Raw genomic sequence first — 6,528 nt, 5'->3', positions numbered from 1 at the left:
TTGTGGAGATGGAGGGTAGGTTGGAGAGAAGGTTGGGGTTAGGTAGGGGTTGTTGTGGTTGTGGGTTGTGAATCTTCTTGCTCTTCGTTTGCTTGTTTTTTCCTCACTCGTCACTCGTTCTTCTTATTGTTTACTCGATTATGGTTACATGATCGTAGAATTGTAGTTTCTTGCCCTACAGAATGGTGCGAACTTGTAGCTGATTTTTTTTACGTTGCACCTGCCTGAAGGTTGCTTGCAGAATCGTAATATCTTGCTGTGATTGTAGCATTGCTTCTTATCAGTCTTGATAATGTAGACTTGTAGAATCGTTAGTTCGCTGACTTGTTGATTTGTAGGCTTATAGGCTTGTAGACTTGTAGGCGAGGTTCGTACGTTTGGAGCCACCAAAATATTATGTTGATCTTGTAAAAGATTATATAATAGTCGTAACCGAGCTGTAGTGGACAGTTGAATTTGTAGTTGATAACCTCAGTTCACTTGCAGTCGGTGACAAGAGAAGATAAAGATGCGTACTGGTGTTTGATTGTAGTTTATTTCTTCAGAGGGAATATCTTGAAATTTTAGTCTCACAATAGCGTATCGAGATGAGAGCAGTTTTATGCTAAGTCTACTAACACCAAGTTGTTTCACTTCATTCTAAAACGGCTCCAAGCTCGCGCAGGGGGCGGGGCATCGGAGTGACGTCGACTGGCTCTGGCACGAAACCAGCGTGACCAGATATAGCATAATTATGCTAAATTTAGCAAATTTCTCGGGAAATTCATTGGTTTAGCATAAAACTTAGCATACTGCCAAATTTGACATAATTTTGGCATATTTTGATGAAATTTGGAATTGTTTTGTCATATTTTATAGGCTGTTAGATATCGATGTAAGTATTAACGTTAGCAAGTATTACACTCCCATGCTTTACATTATGCAGTACACTGTAAGTCTTGGTCAAGGTAGCCAAATCAGCAGAAAAGTCATTAAATCTAAAGATTTATGAATAATGGGAATATGAATATGAATAATGGGAATATGAATAATGGAAACCCATACAGTGAGACCTCGTTTTAAGCTAAGTAAATATTCCAAAACACCTCAATTTTTGCATATAACTGGTAGTAAATCACATTGGCAGTTTTTCTGTAGTTTACTAACATCTTAACAGGCAATAAAGAATACCATAAAAGCAGCTTAAAACGAGATCTTGTGTACCTTTGAATCTTGATTAATATATTAATTCAATTATTTCTACGAATAGCATTGTAAATGGAAGAATCTTTATTTCAAAAAATATATTTATTTATATTGCTATATACACCTATCATATCGTTTTATATCTACATGTGTATATGATTATCTTACTTGTTCACATTACCATAGAAATTTTTTCCACTAAGCACTCACAGACATAATTAATTATTAGTATGATGTTTTTTGTCACAAGAATTATACATTATGACATGGGTGTACACAGTTAACAATCTAGTAATATTATATTAATCTTTAAAAATAATAGAAACCGAACGTATTAAGACCAATGAAAGATTTAGCAAAATTAATGGCAATCTACCATAATTTCTTTAGCAATCTAGCATATCCTCACTTTAGAAATCTGGTCACCCTGCACGAAACACCAGCTCAGTTGACTCCTGATCATGACGGAGGGTGGGTGGTTGCTCCACTACTCAGACCATGACACCTTTTTTTTTTTTTTTTTTTTTTTTTGGGGGGGGGGGGGGAGTGAGGGAAGGTGTGGGGGTGTGATGGAAGGTGTAGGGGTGTGAGGGAAGCACTTCTTCCCCTGCTTTGTTTTCCCTTGTTTTTAATGTTTAATTTGAGTCTGCGGTTTTATACAGTTTCTGTTACTTACGCCAACTGACGTCACACACAAGCCACGCCTCCCTTCGCCGTGATGGAAAGTGAACCGACTTGGTATTAGTAGACTTGGGTTTTATGCTTGCTAACTGTCTCGTAGCCCATCGTCTCTCTCTCTCTCTCTCTCTCTCTCTCTCTCTCTCATTCAAATTCATATTGATTTATTTACCAAGAAGTTACATGTAAGTTATATATACACAGTAAATATCCATGGCTGGAGTCGTTAAATGTGATAATTTTTGACAGGCCCCTTGTAAGTAACTTATTTAAAATATAGCCTTAGAACTCGTCAAATCTGTTACAAGATTTTTAATATTTATACATTCAGGCATCTCTGTATAAAGAAATATTTATATACATAACTGATATATACATACATTAATTAAATAATACACCACCAAACACCATTCAAAACCAGACACCACCCATAACCAAACACCACTCATAGCCAAAACACCACCCATAACCAAACATAAACACTTAAACAAAAACCTATAACCAAAACACCACCCACAACAAAACACCACCCATAACCAAACACCACCCAGAGCCAAACACCACCCATAACCAAACACCATACATTACCAACACCTTCCATTACCAACACCTTCCATTACCAACATCTTCCATAACCAAACACCTTCCATAAACAAACACCGTCCATAACCAAATTTCACCCATAACCAAACACCACCCATTTCAGACATATCTAAACGCACACAACCATGCACAGAACAACCAAACAACACCTATTATTTGAAATTACTTAACTGATGTATATGCACACAAAATTGGACAAGGTAATATATCGACCTGTTGTTACATACAGTAAGAATCTCAAAGCACCCTCACACACACTCCGATACACTGGCACGTACAGACACCATCATAGGCACGGTCATATATATATGCCTAAAAAGTATTTTCAGAAAGCTAGACTGGGAAAACAAAGGAGTAAACATAGATGGAGAAAAGCTAAACCATTTAAGATTTGCAAATGACATTGTCCTAATATCAGAAAAAGCAGAGACATTGCAAGAAATGTTAAATGACATGAACAGAGAAAGTCTCAAAGTAGTGTCATAAAGACTTTGTAGTTACTTGTAGAGAAGTATATTTTAGACTTGTGGTCGAGCGGCTTTTATATCTTGTAGTAGTTTCCCCACCAGATGTCATGTAGTGACGGGAGAGGTAAAGAATAGTATGGGACTATTTTTATTTGTCTTGGAAATATTAAACAGGTATAACAGTATAAGTCTCGGGTAGCTACCTCCCTGTCTCGCTATCTCTCTCTCTTTCTGTTCTAAGGCTAATCTCCGTCTCGACCTCTCTCTAGGGTCGCTTGTCTCCTTCTAAACTCTCTTTTCTAAAATCTGGTGTAGTAGGGGTGTGTCACATATGTTCCTCATGGCAACCGGATCTTTCTCACGAGAGGACTGCTGACAGCTAACTGCATCATCTCCTTACTGGCCGCTGTCGTCAGCTTTCCTCCGTGTAAGCATGTTTAGCGCTGCTCGCTTCTCGCAGACACAACACCTTCTCATCATTTGACTTCCTGCTTCTATCTGTCTATCTATCTATCTATTTATCTATCTATCTATTATGTAGTCCTATATTTGCTCGGCCGCGCGAAAATGGCGTACCATCGACATTTAATAGTTATAATATATTAATACATACTACATACACATTATAATGAACTTATAAGCTAATTAAGTGAAATACATAATATTGTAAAGTAACATAATTGTATGAATATTGTATACATATATTATTCATAGTAAATAGTGATTATTCAGTAATATTACATTTTAAATAAGTTGAATACATATTGGAATAAATGCATTAAAGTAAATTATTTAACTGTAATACAGTATGTACTTGGGATATTATAGTGAAATGCATACATGCAAGAATAAAAATAGTTTAAAATTAAGATTATTGTAAGAGTTATTAATATTTCATTTAAAGATAATGGTACTGGTCTGTCATATATGGGTCATTCTTCTTTGTGTTATTATTATTATTATTATTTTTTTTTATATATATATAATTAATACTATATACAAAATATATACACTTCATTCAGGGTGGTTAACTGTGATGTTAACTCTCCCCCCACTAAACAATGACTCCAAATTAGCAATTCTTGCATGCATTCTGTGCATTGCCAACAGCAATACTGCAACCACAATGCAGATGATTATAAAGACAGAAGGTGCTTGGCTATACACATAATATGGGTTGAACATACTCAAACTCAAATCTTCCCAGGGCTTCATTGTTTCATTGATCAGCTGCATAGTTTCAAACTTAGGTGAAGTCAGCTTAATACTTGTGCTCATGTTTAAGTTCATATCAGGCAGTGGGTGGAAATGTTTGTGTGTATGGTTGATAATGGCGTAGTGATTGATGGTGGAAAAAGTAGACATGGATGGTGTAAATACCGCACAGTAGTCTGGTGCTATGTATAATCCTGAGGCTGATGTATGAGATGGTGGTATATCTGGACAGACTATGTAAACTGATTGTTATGAGGGAAATAAAAAAACTGCGAGTGTCCAATGCGTTGATGGTGTACAAGTTTATCTGGAGCAAAAGTGAAGTTGCAATGATGATGAATATTGTTACTGCTGATGATAGCCATTTCACAAGGGACCGTATCAGTAGGCTGAAACGTGAAAATGTACGCAGGACAAAGATGAACAGCATGTAAGGATGTGCGGCACTTTCGCTCAATCGTTGACTCACTTGCGAAAGTGACAGTGTCTCGTCTCTTGGAGACCATGATGAGTTCGGTGTCTGTGTTGATGTTGATGATGACTAAAGTGTTGTTGTTTCTATAGGGGAAGGGGTGTATTTGGTATACTGTGAACAGGTCTTCCGTGATGAATGGTACATGAACTATCACTGATGTTGGTGTTAGTGTTGCTTCCAAGTACGGGTAATATTGCATAAATTCCCTACTGCGGAACAATGGCTTCAATTTATGTTTATGTATGCCTTGACTAACTATTTGACGTAGCTCATGAACTGGGAGTAAGTCATTTGTGATCTTGCCATCACCAGCATTCGAAATTCCTTGCATAAGTGCCCTGAAATGATCTCTAGTGTTCTCTAGTTGTAGTAGAATCGTGTCAATATGTTCTGTGATGATGGAGAAGTGCTGGAAAAGAGTAACGTTGCCCTCTAAGTCATTTATTTTATCTATACTCTCGAGAGCTACGTTTTCTGCTTGTTTCAGATTTTTCACAATTGTCTTCATTGCCGAGTTCTGTCCTGTGATGAATTTATCCTGGTATGTTAGTACCTGAGCTATCTTATTAAACTTGTTGTTTATTTCTTTAAGGTCATCCTCTGTAGCCAATCCAAAGATGTTCCCAAGAATTGCGCCACCCAGATCGAACAAACCGCGCTTTTGGCGAGTACGTGTGATGTTGTTCCTGTCGCTCAGCACCTCCGTTCCATAAGATGGGAGATCTTGGATCATGACGAGCATAGTTGACTTCGCCTGTTCTAGTTTCCATTTCGCTAACTTCACCATTTCATCCACTTCCTTGGTGATATGTGATTGTGAAACATAATTCCCTATCTTGAAGTCCAGAGTTCGCATCGGCGTCGCAAGCCTTTCTACATAAGTAGGTAAGTCATACAAGTAATCTAGACTTATTTCAGTACTCATGACGTCCTTGACGATTGTAGTCGTGGCCGTTGGAGCTATGAGGCATCCTTGTCGTACTATATGCTTGGGGTCTAGGTGCGCATATACTCTTACTATGTATAGGAGAATCCATAGCATAAGTCCCTTCATCGTAACCTACCGAAAAAAAAAAAATCTATTAATTTCCTATAAAGCTGTGGTTGATGATAGTGATGATGTGCGTTACGGTTGGCTGTTATTTCATTTATAGAAGGAGTTTAAATCGATATTTAATTCTCGTAAATGATGTACTGTAGATTTCATTGGAATAGTTGCACCTATGTTCGATTGTTTGGTATATGACCTTAATTTCTTTTTGTAATCATTGTTGTGTTCTTGCTTGGTTTCTTGAGGTACGTTCACCTGTTCGGTTGTATCCGAGGCTGAATAATTATGTGATAATTCCCTTGAAACTCGTTTTAAATGGTCAATATGAACTTGTTTTTCCTCGCCACTTGAAAGTGACTTAATTAAAACTTTGTTTGCCTTTATGTTAATTACTCTGTATGGGCCCTCAAATTTAGGGGATAATTTATTGTCTCTCGTATGAATGACTCCGTAAACAATGTCTCCTAAGCTGATAGGTGAATCTTTTGCCTTCTTGTTAAATGCCTCCGTCATTTCTTCCTTGGACATCGTTAATTGTTTTTGCACTCTTTTGTGAATGTCCTGGAATTCACGTAAACGGAGTTTAGAGTAATCATCGTAATTGTATATAGGCATGCTGTCACCTTCTAGGAGCTCATATGGTAATTTTTTATCTGTGCCATATATAATGAAATGTGGTGTGTCACCAATGGATTTATTTATGGACCCATTAATGGAGGCCTCTACTCTGGGAATCCAATCATCCCAGCTTGCATAATTTTCACTGAGAATGTGTCGTAGCACATCTAATACCTTTTTATTTTGTCTCTCTACCAACCCATTCGATGCTGGGTGATAGGCCAAAACGTTAACCT

Source organism: Coenobita brevimanus, chromosome 44 (assembly GCF_032717465.1).
Source record: "Coenobita brevimanus isolate Jiangsu-jjx chromosome 44, ASM3271746v2, whole genome shotgun sequence".
NCBI classification, from domain to species: domain Eukaryota; kingdom Metazoa; phylum Arthropoda; class Malacostraca; order Decapoda; family Coenobitidae; genus Coenobita; species Coenobita brevimanus.
Note: the sequence above shows the minus strand (reverse complement) of the source record.